At 41.9% G+C, this 22,814-nt stretch overlaps 6 non-coding genes across 6 annotated transcripts; all 6 read right to left on the reverse strand.

The window, feature by feature from the left end:
- Positions 1–11,560: 11,560 nt before the first annotated feature.
- Positions 11,561–11,648, reverse strand: trnay-gua (transfer RNA tyrosine (anticodon GUA)). Its single transcript is given in 2 exon segments — positions 11,561–11,596; positions 11,612–11,648. It is a non-coding gene; the product is annotated as a tRNA-Tyr (tRNA).
- Positions 11,649–11,832: 184 nt separating this feature from the next.
- Positions 11,833–11,920, reverse strand: trnay-gua (transfer RNA tyrosine (anticodon GUA)). The gene is given in 2 exon segments: positions 11,833–11,868; positions 11,884–11,920. It is a non-coding gene; the product is annotated as a tRNA-Tyr (tRNA).
- A 228-nt stretch (positions 11,921–12,148) lies between these two features.
- trnay-gua (transfer RNA tyrosine (anticodon GUA)) lies at positions 12,149–12,236 on the reverse strand. Its single transcript is given in 2 exon segments — positions 12,149–12,184; positions 12,200–12,236. It is a non-coding gene; the product is annotated as a tRNA-Tyr (tRNA).
- Positions 12,237–12,476: 240 nt separating this feature from the next.
- On the reverse strand, positions 12,477–12,564 carry trnay-gua (transfer RNA tyrosine (anticodon GUA)). The gene is given in 2 exon segments: positions 12,477–12,512; positions 12,528–12,564. It is a non-coding gene; the product is annotated as a tRNA-Tyr (tRNA).
- A 420-nt stretch (positions 12,565–12,984) lies between these two features.
- Positions 12,985–13,072, reverse strand: trnas-gga (transfer RNA serine (anticodon GGA)). The gene is given in 2 exon segments: positions 12,985–13,020; positions 13,036–13,072. It is a non-coding gene; the product is annotated as a tRNA-Ser (tRNA).
- A 289-nt stretch (positions 13,073–13,361) lies between these two features.
- On the reverse strand, positions 13,362–13,449 carry trnay-gua (transfer RNA tyrosine (anticodon GUA)). The gene is given in 2 exon segments: positions 13,362–13,397; positions 13,413–13,449. It is a non-coding gene; the product is annotated as a tRNA-Tyr (tRNA).
- Positions 13,450–22,814: the final 9,365 nt, after the last annotated feature.

Below are 22,814 nucleotides of genomic sequence, written 5' to 3' on the forward strand. Positions count from 1 at the left end.
CGTCCTGGTTGATCGGTCGATGACGAATGAAACCAGGCCCACCGACAACTTTATTTACTGATGCTCTTTCAGAAAATAAGGAACATCTCACCAAACCCTTTGAGGAAACTAAAAACCACAACAGACTCTCTCCAGGTCGCAGACGTTGTCGTTCCAATCGGACAAAGAGATCCGTCCCTCGTGTTCCTCTGCTGCTGTTTCCTCTGAGGCTGTCGGGGGGGTGCAGAAAGCATTCAGCTCTGAAGGATTTTGAGAAACAGTGCAATCGTTCCTGAATTTAAATAGGTTCAGGCCCCGGCGTGCAGATGGCGGCGTCCACAGGCAGATACGGCGTTCAGCGGTTCAGAGCCGACTCTCCTCTCCCTCTAATCACACCCTCTCTCTTTCTCATTGCTGTCTTTTTTTTTTACAGCCTCTTTATCATTCGTGCACCTTGCACACAAACACGCTTTCAAAAGCACACGGTGTTTTACTCTTTTTCATTCTCTTCCTGTCTCTCTCTCTCTCTCTCTCTCTCTCCGTCTAACATCCCCCTTTTCTCCCCTCTCTCATCTCTTTCTATTTCCCAGTACCGAGGAACGAGATAAAGACATGTTTTTTCTTTCACCACCAATCAAGTCGGGACAATTACACAAACCAGCAAAGACTTCCTCTCTCTTTGTGTCTCCCTAACGTGCCGTCTTTTATTCCTCCCTTCATCCTCCTCCTCCTCCTCCTCCTCCTCCTCCTCCTCCTCCTCCTCCTCCTCCTCCTCCTCCTCCTCCTCTTCCTCCTCCTCCTCTGTATTTCCAAACACGAAGAAATTAAATGAAGAAATCACTTTTGGTGGCAGGTGCAATGGCACAAAGTGGTGAGAACACACCTTGAACTCTTTCATTCCCCAAACACACACACACACACACACACACACACACACACACACACACACACACACACACACACACACACACACACACACCTGTGTACACTCCCTCAAACATTTATTTCCTTTGCTTCTCTCCAGTTGCACCAACTCAAACTGTGCAGATAAGACTTTGCTTCGCAGACTTTCACGTTTGGCTGAACACACTCTGACACAATGAGGGAGCGGTGTTGCCTCCGCGCCACCGAGTGATAGATTAACACCAAAGCACCAGATTAAAACAAATGGGGACCGGCGACGGCTTCCAGACATCTCACATCTCATCTGATGTAACAGTCCCGGGGAAGATGAAATGTGCTGCGAAGGGGCAATTCCACCATGTCATGCATGCTAAGTTGTGTTACTCTCTGTCACCGTGATGGTCTCAGAACTTCAGACGCTGCCGGGAAGAGGCAGAAACCGGCTTCATGCATTCAACTCTGCAGGAGGATTTCACAAGTTTAATACAGCGCCACAAAACTGAAGGCTTAAACATCGAATTTTAATTTAAATCTGTAGTGGAAGAGTGTTTCTAAGGGCTTCTGTTTTTCACTGATTCTAAATATATATACATAAATATATATGTCGAGAGGCGGTGGACTAGTGGCAGAAACTTGGACTATGGGCAGAAAAGGTCTCTGGTTCAACTCCACGGAGAAACAACAAAAAGACGAACCTGTATTGATCTGTCCAAAATCCAAGAGGATTCTCCCTACCCTGTCTAGTGCCCCTGAGCAAGGCACCTTACTCCCCTATCTCACCAGGTGCCGTACATGGCTGCTCACTGCTCTGTGTGTCCTGCACCAGATGGGTTAAAAGCAGAGGTTAAATTTCCCTCCTTGCATGAGTGTGCTTGTGCATGTCTGTGCATGTGTTTGGGACAAATAAATGTATCTTAATCTAATCTTAAATATATTGGACATTTCACTGGGTGAAAGTGTGAAATCTGTCTGTGGTCATCGGCACTGATTTGTTACGACCAGTAGATGCAGAGATGAAATGTGCATTACTTGCATACATATGCAGAAATATGTGTTTTATTGTTGTACATGCATGAAGTCTTCTGTAGGAACTCATGTTCACTTCTGCTCACATCCTCACAGTCACATTCACGTTATCATGTTCCTTACCGGACTTGGATCATTGAGGATGTCATATATTAGTAGCACTTTTCTATTTAAGCTTCATTAGCTCGTAGCCTATGTGGCACAATGTTAGCGGCTCAGGAAACTCACACAACAATACGACACATCGTAAATCATCTCTTGTGATGCCATTCAGCCAATTAACCAATTAAACAATTGACAGTGTTTGGTGAAAATGAATGAACAAAACCAAGAAACTTGATTCCAACTTTTTTTATTTTTAAGATGCAGTTTAAACAAACAAACTAAAGACTACCGGACCATTGAGGATCATATCATCATATCATATATCAGCAGCACGTTTCTATTTAAGCTTCTTTAGCTCGTAGCCTGTGTGGCACAATGCTAGCAGCTCAGGAAACTCACAGAACAATACCACACATTGTAAATCATCTCTTGTGACGCCATTCAGCCAATTAACCAATTAACATGTTGACACCGTTTGGTGAAAATGAATCAACAAAACCAAGAAACTTGATTCCCACTTTTTTATTTTTAAGATGCACAGTTTTTATACTGTTTATAATCCATCCAGTTCATCATGCAAAACTGACGATAAATATTATTGCATTATACATTAGATTTGACTTGACAACACCCAGAGGTTGATACTTTATTGTTTGGCGACAGATCATAATGCTTGGGAAACGTTATGAAAACAATAATTAAGTCCATGTTTGTGTATATATTCTGTTAGTTTTTATGCCATTTTAGTTTTGTGTCATAGATTTATATAATTTTCAATTGATTTGCTTCTAAACAGCAGGAAGAATATATAAGATCATTTTTTCAACTTTTAATAACTGAGTGAAACGTGGAGTTAATCCCAGTGTCCAGTCATAAAGTGAAAAAAATGTAAATCTATAAATGTAAATGACCTTTGCTTGAGGAAAGTTTCTCTGTCCTGGACTTCCTGAATCCTCCACTCGCCAAAATAAAACTTAGACAGAAACACAAAGTTGCTGCTGATGGATTAGTTGCTCAGGCTCGTGCAGGAAGGGACGATTTATTATTTCAAACTTTTGCTTGAGTCATTCGTGTGGCGGTATTGATGGTGGGCTCGTGCACGTGTTTGCATCCTGCCTGGCGTGAAGAGAAGACACTTAATCCAAACAAGTTAATTAGCGAGGAGATAGCATCGGCTCGAAGGAGGCTGATGAAATAAACACTGTCCCAAAAGAAGAGATTTAGCAATTAAGCTATTGGAGCGCAGAGTCGTTTATGTTCCATTGTGCTGTCGTCTCTTTAAGTGTGGCACAGTGATGAATACGGCTCCTGTCTTGTATAACTTTGTGTGTCTGTGTGTGTTGAGTAATAACAACCCTCCCTGCTGTTTGTTTACCAGCCTTTGTGTACTGAAGGACAGTATGGCTGTCGTCTGTCTTACAGCAACAACACTGACAACTATTCTACACTTCCTGTGCATGAGATCATGTGTTTGTATTAAACAGCGAGAGTTGTGAGGATCTTATTGAGTTCATTGTCGCGTTGTTGTGAAATGTGTGTGTTTGACTTATTGAAAGTGTATAAGTGTGTTTATACAATACTGTATATTTACCTCTGCACACATTTGTGTCCTCTTACATGCAAGAGTGTGGAATTCCTGTGCTTTCACTGTATATATACAATACATCCGTTCCTTTGCAAACTTAAGTTCAAGTTCAAGTGTCCTCCATTCTCTCACACACACACACACACAGACACACAACCGGCTCTCTGCTGCGGTGTGGTCCTATTGTTGCTGATGAATGGCGAGCAGCGGCCTCGACAGCGACCACGACACTCGGCGACGCCCCCTCGACTCTATCGGCTCGGTCCTCACATCAATCTGTTTGTGCAGCAGCAGCCAGAGGAGTCATTAACCTGCAGCTCCTCTGGGCTCCTGGAGGTTCTCACTGCTCCGGTGTGTGTGACGTCCTCGTGTTCGGCACCTGTCGCTGTGAAGGAGGAGCCTGATTGTTCATCAGCACCTGAAACCGTCTTTTCTATAAGCGTGGGAGATGCATTTTTATATATATACACATCTTATCTGCGTTTATTTGCTCTGTAAAGTTCCTGTCGTACAGAGAGGGAAGCTCATATCAGACCATGTCTATCAACCAATTGATCAGGCTCTATTGAGACTGTTGTTTCCATATTGAGGCTTGAACTTTTCTCTTAAATGCCCTTTTTATCCTTTTATTCTTTTAAGATTAAGGCTTATTAGACGATGAATCAGATTCAAATCTGTTGTTAAAATACGAAGCTACAACCACTTAGTAAACTTTGTGTTTTTTGTCTTGGTGACTGTACGAACTTTACCCTTTATATTCTTTCCAGTCACTTTTGGTGCAAACAACCAAGTGACCTTTAGCACAAACATGTTTAAACATTGAATTTTAATCCATAAAGCTCGTTGTGTGGCATTAATGGAATGAAAAGTACAATACAAACACAAAGTCTGAATCTGATGTGGCTGAACACCTGAATGATACCAAGAGCCGTGGGTTACTCAAATAACTTATTTAAAGAAAAATAACTTGAGCTTAGGGAAACATGGTTTTGGTTAAATAAGGAAAAACATGTCTTATACTTCAAGATGTTTTTGATACTTAACCAAGAACCCTATGGGAGGGACAAACCTCTTTAGATACAGTCTGTGGGACAAACGCAGGACATGTGTTGATAGTGAATGTCTCACAAACACATTCACGGTACTGTTAATATATTTAAATCCATATCTTCAATTCAAACATTGTTAATTTCAAAATAATTCAGTCCAGCATATCAAATTCGTTGTGCTTCAGTGTTGTGGAAACCGGTGTTTCAGTGGCTGTGTGTGTGAGTCCAGTATCTGTCTCTGTCTCATTCACTGACGTCTCACTTTGTTTTATCTCGAGCATTAAACCCGACTGTGTCTTTTATTTCACAGCCAAAGCACATTAATAAACATTCAAATTAAAAAAGAAGAAAATCACTTTGTAGCTCGACGATTAGAATCATCCATTATGTCACCGTGTGTTTGTTGTTGTTGCCTTTATAAAGAACATGCTGCCTGTACACGTGTGTGTGTGTGTGTGTGTGTGTGTGTTTGTGTGTGTGTAGTTAGTGCGTCTCCGTCCAGCCGCTCGTTCCGTGTACGCGTGTGAATTCAGGTGAACGTAAACCTCGGAGACAGATGCTCCTGCACGAGTCATCTCTCATGTCCTCCTCCTGAACAATGGCCCATTGTGGCACCTCGGCAGACTGACAGATCCAATATAGCCGCGGCAATAGAAAGCAGATTAAGTCGCTGCATCATTGCTTACGGCTCCGTTTTAGATGCCATTAATTGCCTTGATCATTGGCAGCCATTCTCTGGCTCCGAGTAAAGAGGTTTAAGAAAAATGAAGGCGGGGACGGATATCGCCATTTCAGAAGAGGAGGCAGCGGTGTGTGTGTGTGTGTGTGTGTGTGTGTGTGTGTGTGTGTGTGTGTGTGTGTGTGTGTGTGTGTGTGTGTGTGTGGAACATGGAGGCCGAGCACAGACGTTATAAAAGCTTCATAACCAGCAGCGCATCAAGATGGCAGCCAGAGATTTCATCATGACACATTTATAATAATAATAAACCTGCTCCTTGTCTTTAGCTCCAGACCCAACAACCTCAATGAAATCTTTATTTGTATTAAAAGTCCTGATACACACACACAAACACACACACACAGACACACAAAGAGTCTCTTAAACTGACCCTATCTACTGGCCTCTATTCACTTTGAGTAACAGGACGTAAAAAGGTTCAGACATTGATTCACTTTCAAACTAGAAACAGGAACCAGGAAACCCAGATTCTACATATCCCCACATGCAGGATCTGTTTATAGAGATTACACACTGATAATAAAATCTTTGTTTGTATTAAAAGTCCTGATACACACACACACACACAGACACACACACTATCTCTAAAACTGACCCTATCTACCGGCCAGACAGGGATTCACTTTCAAACTAGAAACAGGAACCAGGAAACCCAGATTCTACATATCCACATGCAGAATCTGTTTATAGAGATTACACACTGATAATAAAATATTTTACTGCTGGAACTGTGGAATATTTCTGTCTGGCTGAGTCACCTTTTCTCAACACTACGTACTTTGTGACGAGCGAGAAGTGGAGCTGAGTGAATCGCGGCCAGAGAGAGGGAATAATCAGAGAAGATAGAAGCTCCGAGCTGATGTCTGTGGTTCAGAGACTTCTTTAAGATTACAGCAGAACAGCCTCCGGCCTTTTCTCACGCTCATCTTCTTCTCTGTTTCTGAACATCTCCCACGAGCCTCAGCAGCAAGACGATTCCACTGCATGAATATTTCTCTGCAAACTTTTCTTTCTTTTCCTTTCAAGAGTAAATTGGAAGCCTCGGCCATCAGCACTCAGCAGCACTTTGTGATGAATGGCTCTACTCTGGGAGGAGCTCGGTGGAGTAAATAACCTCAGCAGCAGAGACGAAGGCCTGAAACCAGCAGCAACAACTGAACTGAAGCAGCTGGAGGGAGACAAGACATGTTTCTTAATATTTATTATTGCAGGGACGGAGGGACAGAGGAGTATTCATGCAACGCCCTGCAGCCGTGGGTTAACGGCTGAAAGGCAACTGAAGAATTTAAACTCTAAAAAGTGCCAGAAAAGTTTCACTTCTCCCTCCGCTGGCGTCCAAGGAGCTGGTTTTTATTCCATTCCTCCTCGTACATTTAATTTGCTTGGCACTTGGTTTGTTTTGTTCCAGGATTTCAACCAAATCCATTTTACAGAAGTCTACGTTTCTCATTGGACTTTAATCGATGCCGTTTGATCACAGGAGCAGGATTTTTACATAAAAAAATCCCTAAACTTGGGGAGAGAGAGAGAGAGCAGCGAGAGTTTGTAGCTCGCTGTCAAATGTCTGAGCTTCTTCGGCATCTTAAGCAGAGGTGTGGAGCTGTTTTTGAAGTGCACATGTGAAGCGTGCACGAGGAGAGGTTGTATAAGCCATGTTGATTTTAGACGGTTACCTACCACACAACTTTGTAAATAGTTGCATCGTGATGATAATGTTTGATTGTGCTGCTGAATATCCAGCAAGTATAAGACGATACCGTGGATTTAGAAGGTTTTACTTCTTATATTTACTTGCCCTGTAGTTACCAAATTGCCAAAATTCAGACGTCTGCCTGGAACAATATTATTTGGACCTAACCGCTCTTCTCTGGTATTTTGACAGATTGTTAAGCTTGTCTGTGTTTTTGTGATCTCGCCTGGACGGAGATATTTGGTAAAACATGAAGCGGAAAGTTTTTGTTCAAAGAAATATCCACTGAAGAGTGAAAAGCTGTTTTCGTCTTTACTAGCTAACGTCAGCTGAGAAAGAAAGTGTAATTAACTCACTTAAAACAAACAACAATTGGCGATTTAATGTTTTCTTGCATCTAACTCAATGAAAGACTTTTCCTTATTTCCCAAAACAACTCTTATCTTTATTTGTTAAAGGCTTAGTTGTACGGCAAATTTAAATATATAGTTTAAAGCTTTTAATCCGAATTTCAAATCTGTTGTTAAAATACAAAGCTACAACCAGGAAGTAAACTTTGTGTTTATTGTGCAAAGTTTTTTGTCTTGGCGACTGTACGAACTTCACAGATGTGAGCTGCAAGCTAGCACCAGAGTGTGTTCAACTCCGTCCTCTGACTGAACTCAAAACTCAAGAAAAGATTTCAGCAGTTATTTCCATCTCCGCTCGTCTCTGTATATTTCAGGAGCAGATTCATAAAGTTTAGCATATGCTCTCGTGTTTAAACTCTTCCAGCAGCTCGCTCCAGACATGTCGCCCGCGGCAACAAATTCACATCTCACAGCGTCTCCACATTGTCTGTGTGTAATTGCTCTGCCTCTCAAATTTCTACTTCAATATTCCGTCCAAACACGGAGCTGGAGATGCTGGTGGGTGGATTTGTTACGTTTTTTGAAAAGAGACAGAAATTTGTAATTCCCGGTTACAAGTCTCTGTAAACAGAACTAATGGCTGTAACTTTAATATTTATGGTGCGGATACAGTTCTCTGTGCAAGAAACTTCAAAACTGTCAAATGAATTCTTCAGCGGCTCAGATTGTTTGTCTTCGTCGAGGCTCACGCTGAATTTATCTATTTATTTCCAACGTTTCCTTGTCTGTACTTTAAGTTTATGTCTGATCCGAAGTAGTTTCTGTGTTTTGTTCCGTTTCGTCCTCTGGTTGTTTTCCTCTCTCAGTCGGTCGGTACCAAGATTAATCTGATAGTAATCTGGCTCCGGCTCCTTTTGCTTGAAGTGCAGAAATATCCATTTGGCAACGGCTGCAAGGACTTCTGGAAGTTTGCTGAGATTCCTCCGTTGAGAGCAGAGCCAAGATACTTTCACTAAACTAAACTCCGTCCAGGTTGAAACTCTTCTTGTTTTCTCACCTCTGGAGAGAAGAGAGCGAGAGATGTGGAGGAACTTAACGGCTGCTGTCTCTCTCACTTCTCAGAGATGCCAGTTGAATGACAAAGAGACGTCCTGGGCTGTGGACCGAGCCTCCGGTAAGTGAGTGGTGTTAGTGAGAGTCAGTGGGAAGCTCTGCACTCGTTCTTCTTCATCCTTTTACAATGAAATGAAACTCTCGACACCTGCGGCTCAGAAGAAGTCGACCGGTGAAAACAACTTGAAACAATGAGCCGCTCGGAATTGGCCTCCGACATCAGAACAGGTGGATTCTGTCATTTTAGCGTCTTTACTGCAGAAAACTGTCTGGAATCAGATGGAATCAATAATTCATCTCTATTTTAAGTTGCTGCTCTCTGATTATTCTTTGAGTTTTGCCTAAAAGTTCCCTTAACTAAGTAACCCTCAAGGTTTTTTTCCCCCAATTCGAGGCCATTTTAATTTTAAATTCCAGGAATGGGACATTAATTCTTTCAGAAGCCCCTGAATTGGGTAGATAGTGAATCATAAAACCCTAAAATATTCATGATGTCATCCATTTATCTTCCCATAATTTTACCTTAATTAAAAAATGATGGGTCCTATATTCAAGATTTTAAGGGAAACTTGTTTCATAATTAAACCTAATAAAATCCCTAATGGTTAATTTAATTGATTTAAATATTGATTTTGCAGCCTAAAATATACACAGTATTAGATGCTCTTTTTAATTAAAATTAAATGACTTTAAAAAATACTTAAACTAAATAACCCTTGAAATCGACCTATATTGTCACTGGTTTATCAAACTGAGATGTTTTACCAAAACATTTCACCTTTTAGATTAAATTGAGAAGTTGAAGCGTCTCTAACATATGAAAAACAATTTGATTCACGATTATTGGTTCAGGAGTGTTTTTGATTCAAGGGGATTTTCACACTTTCACACTTAAACATTCTGAAGTAGCTCCATCTCTCGACAAATATATAAAAAGCTCGCAATTTCTTCCACCTTGATTAAATTTAGTCGCAGATCACATATGCGAGCAGACTTGTGTTACCTTGGCAACTCTTGATCCCATTTCAAGCCTTTTATTATTCTCATAGAGCCGCTGACTTATTTACACTATCCCAGTTTGAGGTGAGAATATTACGAACACTATTGTTTATCCCTGATGAATGAAGGCAGAGACTGTGGTTGATTGACAGTGAAGTTCTTTCTATTCGGAGCATCTGTAGTAATTTCCCTGTTATATTGGCTCAATACACTTGTGGCTTGAAAACCATTTCTAGGGTTTCAGTGAGAATTACCAGTGATGATATTCAGAGCTTGTCAACATGCAGGATTTTAGCATGACTTCCACTTTTCAGGTGATTTGCTAAACTCACAGTAGATTTGAAATATGACAGTTTTCTTTGGCTACCAGTCCATCCTATTTTGACTTTCTTGTCCTGTCCGACTGCAGCTCTGTTGCTAGGCGACAGCGGTTAGGGCAGGACACTCATTTTGGTTCGACCTTCGCGATCTATACGCGGATTTGGGACACAGCTACAGTATTTAAAAATAGATTTATAACATGTCTGGTGGGTCTGATGTCTGTATTTAACAGTTTGATCTACTGAATAATAATCCTTCATCGTGTCTCTCTACATTCAGACGTCCCCGTCCCTTTGTCCCTCGAGACGATCACTCAGATCAGATAATCACGTTCCCGGTGATTTCATGTCAAGTGACTCGCTGAGACGATGGAGCAGGAGCAGAAGAGACCAAACAAAACCAACACTCGCTGGTCTCGGCCTCAACAGGCTTCTCACCCACAGACTCTGAGTCTCATGAGTCATCACGTCTCAAACCCTTGATCACCCAGTCGTCCCTTCGTCTGTCGGATCCGTCCTCGGAGTTTGATCCCGTGTTTAAAGACTCGTTTGGACGCCGCTGCTCCTCAGTCTGTGTTTGTGCTTCAGGAGATGAGAGAAGCTCCGGATCAAACGTCTCCTAATTGATGCTCCTCTTCCTGATCTCAGCATATGGCAGCTGACACACTGGGTAATGTGGCTTCCCAGGCAAGAGAGAAGCCTGGTGATTCACACACACACACACACACACACACACACACACACACACACACACACACACACACACACACACACACACGGGCTAATGAACATGTTCAACAGTAGATTGTAGCGAGAGTCTCTGTAGACAAATCAAGGGAGACTCTTAAATTGGAAAGTAGAATCATGCATGTGCACGCTTGTTTAATCCCCAGGGTTTGTTCCTGCACACACACACACACACACACACACACACACACACAGACACACACACACATGCCAGATACCATCAAGCTCTCTCATCTAGGACGAGTGTGCTGTGCTTTGTTCTTCCTGGTGTTTGTTCCCAGAAGAGGTTGGACGGTAAATGTGCGACTAAAGCGCTGCGCTCTGCTCATTAGCATAAAAGACGGAAGCAACACGAGGGATGAATCAGGCGGAGGACGGATATACTCATCCTGGTGTTTAATAAGGTATCTGATGGTTCGGGGGGGGGGCTGTGGAATCAAAGCAGGCGTGTGCACGTTCGGCAACAAGTGTGCGTGCACGTAGGTGGGAGAGCGGAAGATGTTTACCGCGCCGCACAGCAGGGGGGGGGGTTTGTCGGTCCAACGTGTAAAGTCTCCTCCTCGTCTTTTGATCAGCGACAAATCAAAGCTGCTCAAACTTTTTCATTTCTCCTCCGACAGGAACAAGAAGGATCAGAGAGAGGATTCCTGAGCTTCTGCAAACAAGCTCTGCTGCTGTTCGGAGAGGAAGGTGCAGAGAGTCGCTGAGTCACAGAGACAAGCTGCTGGCTTGGGTTTAATCTTTTGTTTTGTTGTTTTTTTTAACTCCCAACACAAAACCGACGACTCATCTCACTGGATTCCATTCGGAGGCACAGCCGGGACGTAGCCAAGTGAAGAAACACTGTCCCGTCCTCAGCTCGCTCTGTGGAGGCCGTAGCTTCCTGAGCGGATTCACACCAATATGTTTTGAGTCGTTAAGCCTCAAACGCAAATTTCCAGCTGTAAAAGTCTCCTCCTTCGAGCCGGAGTTGAACCAGCGACCTAAGGATGTCCACATATGTAACCTACAGTCCTCCGCTCTACCAACTGAGCTATCGAAGGGATACACTCATGCTTTATATGTTGTTTTTGAAAATGTCAATATCCTGGTCAGAAAACAGGAAACATTTGACATGTCTTCAGAGACTATATGCTCATTGAGGTATCCTGATATAGGTGTGAACGAACGCTCATATCTTTTGAGTCGTTAAGCCTCCAATGCAAATTTCCAGCTGTAAAAGTCTCCTCCTTCGAGCCGGAGTTGAACCAGCGACCTAAGGATGTCAACATATGTAACCTACAGTCCTCCGCTCTACCAACTGAGCTATCGAAGGGATGAACCAAGCATAATAGCGATGATTTCTTTACAAAATGTTCGTATCCTGGTTAGAAAATGGGAACGTTTCAACTTACCGTCAAAGTCCCTTTGCTAAACAAACATTCATGTCATTGACAGCCCCTCCCTTGTGTTCATTGAGGTACCCTGATAAAGGTGTGAACGGCTGATGATATCTTGGGACTCGTACGGCCTCAGATGCAGATTTCCAGTTGTAAAAGACTCCTCCTTCGAGCCGGATTTGAACCAGCGACCTAAGGATGTCAACATATGTAACCTACAGTCCTCCGCTCTACCAACTGAGCTATCGAAGGGATACACCTGACATATTAGTGACATTTTTTTTCGAAAATGTTAATATCCTGGTAAGAAAATGGGAACATCTGAACTTGCCGAGGGAGACCCTTTGCTAAACATTCAGGTCATTGACTGCCCCTCCCTCTTGACTTGCCTCTGGTTCATTGAGGTACCCTGATAAAGGTGGGAACGAACGCTCATATCTTTTGAGTCGTTAAGCCTCCAATGCAAATTTCCAGCTGTAAAAGTCCTCCTTCTCCTTCGAGCCGGAGTTGAACCAGCGACCTAAGGATGTCAACATATATAACCTACAGTCCTCCGCTCTACCAACTGAGCTATCGAAGGGATGAACCTAGCATAATAGCGATGAATTTTTTACAAAATGTTCGTATCCTGGTTAGAAAATGATCTAAGGTGGTGATAGAGGTGTGAACGAACGCTCATATCTTTTGAGTCGTTAAGCCTCCATTGCAAATTTCCAGCTGTAAAAGTCCTCCGCAGCTGTAAAAGTCCTCCGCTCTACCAACTGAGCTATCGAAGGGATACACCTGACATATTAGTGATATTTTTTTTCGAAAATGTTAATATCCTGGTAAGAAAATGGGAACATGTGAACTTGCCGAGGGAGTCCCTTTGCTAAACATTCATGTCATTGACAGCCCCTCCCTTGTGTTCATTGAGGTACCCTGATAGAGGTGGGAACGACACTTTGAATCTTGGAAGTTGATAAACCTCAGATGCAGATTTCCATCTGTAAAAGTCTCCTCCTTCGAGCCGGAGTTGAACCAGCGACCTAAGGATGTCAACATATGTAACCTCCAGTCCTCCGCTCTACCAACTGAGCTATCGAAGGGGTAAACCTAGCATAATAGCGATGATTTTTTTTTTTTCAGAAAAGGCAAATATCCTGATTAGAAAATGGGACCATGTAAACTTTCCGTCAAAGGCCCTTTGCTTAACATTCAGGACATTGACTGCCCCTCCCCTTCTACTGGCCTTTGGTTCATTGAGGTATCCTGATAGAGGTGTGAACGACAGTTTGAATCTTGGGAGTTGAAGTACCCTGATAAAGGTGTGAACAGCTGATGATATCTTGGGACTCGTTAGGCCTCTGATGCAGATTTCCAGCTGTAAAAGTCTCCTCCTTCGAGCCGGAGTTGAACCAGCGACCTAAGGATGTCAACATGTGTAACCTACAGTCCTCCGCTCTACCAAGTGAGCTATCGAAGGGATGCATGGTGTTAAACAGTGTAGCATTCTTAGAGAAAATGTCCATATTCTGGTTTGAAAATGGAAAAAATGTTCATCCACCTTCAGAGTCCCTTTGCTAAACATTCCGGTCATTGACCGCCCGGCCCTCTCTACCTCTCTCTGGTTCATTGAGGTACCCTGTTAAAGGTCATGTGGGTAATTTCCAGTTGGGCCAAGTGGACATTTGCTCAGGGAGAGTGACTCCAGTGCAGTGTTGTTAACACCGGCATCGACTTGTTACTGCAGTGGGGATGGAACTCCTTGTTTCTGCTGTTTCTAGAGTTGAAATAGTTTAGAAACTGATAGAACATTATCGACCTCCTCTGATTGGGCGAGTGCTTTGTCGACCTGAAACTGTGATTGTCTCTGCACCAGCTTCAGGATGTGGACCATAAGGAACAAGATGGTGAAGAGGCGCAGGAGGTCAGACAGGTACTGGGACACCAGGGCATTGAGTTTAAAGGAGGAAGAGGAGGATTTGGTGGAAGATGAAGGACAGTTGTGGACATTCAGGAGCCTGTGATTGGTCCAGAGCCGAGGAGACAAAGATGTGGACGAGTCTCTGACTCCGATCAGAGAGGTGGACTTAATGGTGATGGATCATGGGGGTGAAGTCCTTGAAGTTCACGTATACCTCTCCTCTTATTCCCACACATACGTACATGGAAATGAAATATTGCTCATGGACCACAATGCAACATCCAAACAATAGATGCATGGGTCGAACGGCTGTTTAACCCCGCCCACACAGTGTGGTTAACCCCGCCCACTTGTCCCTCCATGTGTATTAAACATGTCGGATCTGCGTCCACTCCTCATCTCACATGTCTGCTGCTCACGCCATAGATGCTGACGTATTGATTCATATCCAGCAGGTTGAAATGCATGTAGTGGGATGTTTTTTTTCCCATGATGCCCTGCTGCGCGATCAATAGATTCGTGACATTTGATGTTTTTACAGTCTGTGTGTGTTTGTTTGTGTGTTTGTGTGTGTGTTATTACGAGTTAGCACTGCACAGTTTCATTGTTCTCTTTCTAAATGCGTTACTCCACACGAGGAGTAGACGTTTACCATCCAGCACTTTATGCAAATGTGTCGTAACTTAAAAGCGGCGAGCGAGACGAGAGCTGCGTCGAGGTCAGAGTTCACGGAGAGAGACTCATTTATACAGAGCAGTGAAAATAAATGTTCTGTCTGCAGAGAGGATGTTCGCTTGTCTTTTGCTTTCATGATGTAATAATTTGCTATAATGTGATTTTCACTGTCGAATATAAAAGAAGACGCATCATCCGACATCCAGACACGAGCTTTAGATGTCGTCTGGGGCTGGAAATGTTTATTTTCATTTGAAATGTCCCGGAACACAAAGTGTGGCGGCTTCTCTGCGGCTGGCTCACATAAATATTTGACATAAATCACTTTCCCTCTTCAAACCACCAAGGAAGTGAAGTGAACTGGGTGACATGGAGCTAATGGATGGCTTCTGGCTGCCTGGAGCCTCCTGCTCCTCGTGACTAATCATAGTGACTAATCTGCTTGTAAATGATAGAACCGTCGTCCTTGTCTTCAGAATGTTCTCCACACGTCCTATTTCTGTTCTGTGGCAACCACACGGCTGCTGGGGAGTGATACGGCTTCATTTATTTAACTGTATGGGGTAAAAATAAGTGGAACTAAAGGAAACACATGTCTGTTTTTCTACTGTTACAGTAAAATGTTCTTTTATAACCTGCTCTTTAGATGTTAGATGCTTTAACATATTTAAACATATGATGACAGTGTCTGGTTGTGAACTTCTCCTACAACCAACAAACCAATAATTCGTTTTTATCCAGAAAATAATCTAGAGAATTCCATGGAACTTGGTGGAATGGGCCTTAATATATTTATTTGCAGATCTGCACCAGAAATCTTTCTTTCAGTGTTTTTTAACATTTCAAGATGAGATTTATTGAGATTTTAATCCCAGGGAGTGATTCATGGCTCTTGAAGGAAATCAGGCATATTGAGGGGACTGATAATTATGTCTCTGAGCAATTGGGTGCACATCCAAATTAAAAATCTAGAGTAGAAGAGCAGTTTTTGTGAAATCCTGCTGACAAGGAGACAAACAGGGGTAAACATCACTCCCCTGGCTGAAGAGATTCCACTCAAAAAACTGAATTATAACCAAACACCAACTATACCTTAACATTCCCTTCTCTTATGAACCAGTAAAGTCCGATAACCTTTCCAGTTTTCATGACGGGCGTCAGTTCCCTGATTGATTCAGCAGAAGATGGAATTTAATAACTCGACCCTCCTCTCTGAGCGACTGCCGGCTCAAATCCCTGGAAACCCCCCCGTTAATGAAGCTTTAAGTGACGAGCGGAATAACACACAAGCTCGGTCGCGTCTCATTATTGAGGCTTTAACAGAGAGTTAGCGGCTCCTCGGTAAGATTAGATATCAAAGAGTTGAAAACTCAAGAGTCCTGTCGAAGAGGAAAGTGAGGAGGTGAAGATAATAGATAAAGTTTTCACTCCCATCGTATAAAAACCTTGATTTTCATACGACTATAGAAGATGGACGACATGTCAGCGCCGCAAAATGAAACCAAATCATCTCGACAGCCCCCTGGTGGCAGGCTGCAGTATAGCGGTCATGTTAGCAACACAAAGTCAAAATGCACGTTTACATTTTCCTCAAAGAAGGATTCTGTCATTTATGGTTGTTGTCACATCGATGTTTGTTTCTGTTAAGTGTAAATATGATTTGCTATAAAAACAAGGTGAAACGTTGTGATTGACAGATGAGACTGACTCGTGATTGGTCGAGAGCATGTATTGAATGTACATAACGTCAAAAGCACAAGATGGCGGCGCTTGTATTCAGTTTCCATGTGTTTCCAATATCTTCCCATGTATACAACAGGAGCTGGTGCTGCATTGTGATATCAGTGTCTTCTGCATGTGTCTCTCAGTAGATTTCAGATCTATTTTATATCTGATCCTCTCCGTCGTGCACTTTCTTTTATCACGGCTTGTTTTTAAAGTGAAAAGCAATTTCATGGCAGGTTGCTGAGGCTCCATCGTGTCTGTATTTGCAGGCAGATGCTCTCGGTAGAAAATAAAAAGCCCTGCCTCTCCTTCTGCGTATGAGAGAGGAGCAGAGACGATTAGTGCTGCACGAGCCCGACGTCCACTCACAGCCCGTTTCAGTCCCTCTCATTAGATTGCATTCCTGCAATTTCAGCTTGTTCCTCTCCAGTGAAGTGGTGTTCAACAACAAACTGCTCGTCTTTCAGCAGGAAACCTGCACAATGTTATTCAAGAGAGAGGATTTTTTAAAGGAGACGTGTAAAACTCAGGTTTATTCCTTTCATTTGTGTTATTACCTGAAAAGGTTTTCATGCTTCAATGTTCAGAAAACACGTCTCTGTTCCTTCTTGCATAAACATCCATCATGAGGGAAAATCTGCCCTTTTTTAGGGTTTTAAGTTTTTAACGTAACATCAAATTCATATTTTGTGATGAGATGTTTATCCAGCTGCTTTATTTCCTGACCAAACTAAACACTAATGCTTTCATTTGGGATCTGTCATATAATGAATCTATCAGGGCTGCAACAGGGACGTTACAGTTCTGAGGGACCAACACACGACTGAACCCAGTCGTCTGCCTGGTGTGTTACAGGAACCACTTTGTAAAAAGGTACAACACTCCCGGTGCCATCCAGAGCAGAACTGAGACGTTTCAGTTTGGAGCAGATTTGTGATGAAGTGTGTTCGGATGAATCTGAGCTAAAGATGAATCTGAGCTCAGGATGAATCTGAGCTCAGGATGAATCTGAGCTAAAGATGAATCTGAGCTCAGGATGAATCTGAGCGGCGGCGTGAGCGCGAACAACATCGATCACAATACATGAGCAGACACGTGAACTGAAGGACACGCAGCTGCAGGAGCTAATCTGAGCTGTCACGCTATCACACACAGAAACACACACTGTGCACACACACACACACATGGTTACAGTCTTGTCACAGCAAGAACATTGAGTGCACTGGGGTATTCAGTCAGTTCATTTGTCTTTATAAACCTGTGGCACATAGTGTGAAACCCCCGAGATGTAATTTTCATTTTATTTTATTATTGAATTCATGTGGAGACAGTTTCCAGTGATGAATTCTGGGAAAAGTATGATTCAGTAAAAAAAACAAGTTGTTTTAGGTTGGACTTTTTCTTATTGTATTTCTTCTATTGTCTTTTTCTTGAAATTGTCTTTTTCTCCTTTTCTTCATGAAGGTTCGGGTAAGGTTTGAGTCTTGTGACTAGTTCGGTTTTTCTGATCACATTTAATATTCAAGACAACTTCAGGATTTTTAGTTAGCCACGTGTTGGCGACGCCCTCTTTTAAGTGACGCACAGTTGGGTATTTGTTGACATATTTCGTCGCAGAATAAACGTGAACAAACGTCTCGATCTCGTGTTAACCACAGACTCTACAACACATCGACTGTTTAGGTCGTAGTGATGTAGAGAGATACCACTTTGTGTAACGTAGATTTTTTTTTTTTTAACAATATATTTATTGAGTTTTACATATAAGAAACATACATTCAAACATTTATAAACATACAAACGTTTATGAACACCCCCCAACCCACAATCAAACACTCAGGGTAAAGAAAAAGAGGCAGAAATCAAATAACTTAAAATAAGATTAAATAAAATAATAATAAAAAAAATACATATATAAAATATAAGAATAAATGGAAGTAAATAAAGACATAATTATACAAATACAAATAAATAAAATTAAATTCCAATCAATCAAATAAAAAGCCTAGATAAAATAACGTTCTCTTATTCATAATATTAGTTAGTTACAAATAATATATATAGTATTAGGGGTAACGTAGATTTTCATCGGCAACTCCCATAATCCCGTGCTGCCTCATGACATCATCCAATATGGCCCTTTGTTATTGTTTTAATTCAAAGACCCAAAGTTATTATACGTTTACCTGATCAAACACGAACCATTTTAATAGAAAATGCGACATTTCATCCATTAGCTTCCTGTTATGTTTAATAGTTTATTTGGTATAAATCAACAAGACGTACCAGATTGACCCCTTGAAGCTCGGGGGGGCGGTGGCCCGACCTCGGCCGCCCCTTCCTGTCGACCCCCCCTCTTTCACCAGGCTCTAACTGGAGGAGGTACAGACGCACTCTATTACCTCTGGAATGGCGGTGGAATTGAATTAGCCCCGGGTGGCTTCAGCATGTGGGCTGGTGTGAACCTGTTAGCCGGGGGTGCAAGTGCATCATCTCTCACAATCAGCCGGCTGTGTGCGATGTCCCCGGGACCACGAGGCCGCTGCGGCGCTGCAGATGGAGCGGCGCCTGGTCGCTGGTGAAAATCTATTCACTGGCTCGTCCTCCTCGTCTCCTGGTGGTGAGAGACCCTGGTGGCGTCTGGACCTGAGGGGAAGAGAGGGAGAGATGGGGGGGGGAATAGAGAGCTGATCTCTGATTCCTGTCAGAATTACACAAAATCTTGTGACACTAGATGATGATGTACTGTACATAAATGTGCAGTATTCTATTACATGGTTTGCAGTTTTGGATATATCAGTGTTTTATATCATGAAAAAGGTAAAACTGCATAACCACCACCAAGTTAATTTTTGATATCTGTAATATAAAATTGTATGATCATTATTTAAATGTATTTTAACTTTTGTTATTTGTAATATAACGTATGTTTTAAATGTTTGATATCTGAATGTATGTCTTAAATGTGGACCCCACTAAAAGTAGCTCTGTCTTAGGGCGGAGCTAATGGGGATCCTTCTAAATAAACAAATAAACATATAAACAAATAAACATGCTCTGAAATGTGAAATTGTGATAAAAATCCAGACTTCTTACAGTTTTAAAGTATAAAATCTGTGAAAGACATTAAACTACATGAGTGGGTGGACCGATATAAAGTCAGTGTAAAGGCAACAGTTACAGGCAGGAATAGAAATTCACCAAATAAGGGATGAGACGGCACAATCATGCAAATTAAAACATTTTAACAATCTGCATTTTATTCCCTACGAGCCAAATTGTGATTTGTGAAACTGCTCTATCCAATTAATTGATGATTTTGTAGGAAGTATGTTTAAATATAGTACAAAACAACTTGTAAATCACTGGATTATAGGTTAGTTTGTGTTTCCTGCTTCCTGAGAGTTCAGTGACTCACAAAGAACGTCAAGGAAGGAACTATAGCATTGATTGTCCCGATGTGTGTTTGTTTTCTGAGCTTTTACCTTCGTTTATAGACTATTGTGTCTGACGCCGCTGACAAACAGCCGTGAGAAGCCTTTCGTCTTCACACATCTTTCTCTCTGTGTGTGTTTTCTTTGCTGAATTTCTCGGGCAGGCTGCTGGAGGAGGAAGCTCGGTGACAATGTTATCACAAGGGAACACCAGGAAACACGAGCCTCGGGTTCGGGCAGTAAACAGCTCAGCCACGGCTCCGTCTCTCTGTTCCCATACGAGCGTATCGATGGTTTGGTTATATGGTCGTTATATAGACTTCATAACAAAACGTTCTCAGAATCAGCTTAAAGGAAATCTCTCACGTGTGAAATCTTATGACTAAATCTCTCGTCTACGTCTAAAAATGTAGGATTTCAAAAATGCTGTTGCATATTTAGAAGAGAAAAAGGCTCGATATAAGAATAACATTAACGTTACTCTAAAATCTAATAGAAAGAAGTAAGATTTTGTCAATGATAGATTACATTTGCATCTAACTACTCTCTTATAAATACCGTGCGCCTTTTAACTGCATACTTTGTTGTATCCTCTTTCTTGAGTACTTAATATGTTGTGTCCTTACATGTTCTGTCCGTCTCTGTCCTGTGAATACGGCAGAATGGACAATAAAGTTGACTTTGACTTAATGTTATATTTGCAAAAAAATGCTATATCACTTTCGTAGGAATATTAACTTTGATGTTTCATCTCTGCATTTTGTTCAGATGAAGTTTCCAGCAGTAATGTTCACTGGTTTTACGACATATTGCCACAATAGCTGCTTTCACCTAATCTCCGTGGACTTTTAAAGGCCACTGGGCTTTAACCCTTTTCTGATCTGTTGAACTTGAGTTTACATGTTTGCAGGAGTGAACAAACATCCTTCTGTTCCTGAGACACATTCTCTATAAGACTCATAGTTCATATAATTGGTGTAATTTCATTTAAATTACCGCAAATGTATGAGTGTTGTTGAAACCTGTAAATTCAGATCATCAACATCCCTTATTTCTTTAGTTTACAATGCTTCTACTCTTTTCTTAACTAAAACCATATCCTCAGACCTCTTTGTCACTATTGAAATATAAAATTTTCTTTCCTATGAAACTTAGTAAAAAAAATGTATTAATAGAATAAGTCACACACACAACCTACTTTTGAAATTAAGAGATTTTATAACCTTTTTCTTAAAATGTAAATCTTGGTTGTGCAGCCACAGGCGCTGCAGTATTTATATCACATTATAAACATATATCGCTTATCACGCTGTTCACTGAGCGTCATGTCCCGGCTTTCATCCCCGTCACCGAGGAGCCCCCCCGCCTGCAGTAGCTTCTCATCCACTCGTCATGTGGCCGCGTGTAAACAAAGCACAACTTGAGTTTGACGATGTGGAAAAAGCTCCACACATGGTCGCTCGGTGGAAGCAGCAGGAGCAGCTCTGGAGAGCGAGAGCTGCCGACTCCTCCCGTCACGTTGATGGATCAATCAGCCGCTGGCGCTGGTCCCAGTGGCCCCCCCGGCTTTGTGCTGGGACCTTATTGTTTGAGATCCAGCACCAGGAATCTTAATCCCTCTCCGGGTGCCAAACCACCTACTGACAACTTTAATTAGCACCTCAAACTTTCCATTGGAGCGGTTTCTGAAGCTCCGTCGTATGAAGGTGGCCCAGGTCAACGACAGCAGGTTTTATTGTGGAGTTGGAATAGTTTCAGCAGGAAGAGGACATGGTCTGATGTGTTGAGGGGGAAACACCAAGTTGACGTTGGATGAGAAGGTTGGTTTAATTCATGGGGAACCGTCAAACAAACAAGAGCCATGAGACCGTTTATGAAACCCCACAGGACTGGTTCTTTCCTCCGGTCAACAGGAAAACCCCAGTTCTGAGTCTGGGGTCTTGATATAATCTTCATTCAGGAAACACTTCTCTATCTGACGTCCCCAGACTCCTCACGTCTTCCTCCTTCATCTCCTCTCGGGACCAGAACCAGTCAACTTGATCTGATCGCCACACAAACGATCCTCCCTCTTATTCGTTGTTGGGTTTAAATAAACAATGTCCCACAGTCCCGCTGGTCCCCAGTCTGTGATAAGGCTTCACTGCAGATCTTTGATCTTAAAGACTGTTTCCTGTCCCGAGAAGGCAAACACAGGAAGTGCTGGACTTAAGGCTGAGACACAATAAGACCAGGGTTAACCAATGTGGGGACAAAAGCCATTAAAAAGGCCCACGGGAAACTTTCATATCTGCACTAAGGAAACAAATATGTGCAGGTAAAAAGTATCACTATAATCCAAGTATATACTTAATACACAGAACAATACCACATTAATAAATCAGAGTAACAATGTTACTACAGGGAATCAGCTATGGACACAAAGACATTAACGCTGGTATTTGTGATTCTGTGACTAATTGTCCGATCACACAAACACTGGTAGAGGATAATGACGCCTTTAGGATTATTGTTATTTAAGTGTGATGGGATCAGCGTTAAATGAGGAATTCTTTAATCCGCTCTTGTTGTGACAAGTAATCCAGCAGCTGTCACTCCGATGGAACCCAGCAACAGCTCGACTGACACGTCCATCTGGAAATACACAGGTGTGTGGAGTGTGTACTGTACATTCACTTAACATCTGTTCATGATTACAGACAGAATACTGAATTAAACACTTATTACGAGGATTATTTATTTTAATATTGCTGAGATATATGTGTGTGTATACAGTATATGTGTTTATATATGCAGTATGTGTGTATATATGTATATTTTTGATTCAATCTGATGTTCCAACTACTACTGCAACGTTTATACATATCAATATAATGTAACATTGTTGTTATTTATAATATTTATATAAAAAAAATAGAGGCAATTAATTAAAAATCAAGCAATTCACCCTGCATGGTTGCATGGTTTCAGTCAGATTGTCTTATTCAGCATATGTAGAATTTAATGTGCATATATGCAATTGTCCTTTTTGGAACTGTTTTGTTGATAAGGTCCAATCTGAACACAAATAATTAGAAAAATTAATTAATT

This window comes from Limanda limanda, chromosome 13, assembly GCF_963576545.1.
Source record: "Limanda limanda chromosome 13, fLimLim1.1, whole genome shotgun sequence".
NCBI lineage: Eukaryota > Metazoa > Chordata > Actinopteri > Pleuronectiformes > Pleuronectidae > Limanda > Limanda limanda.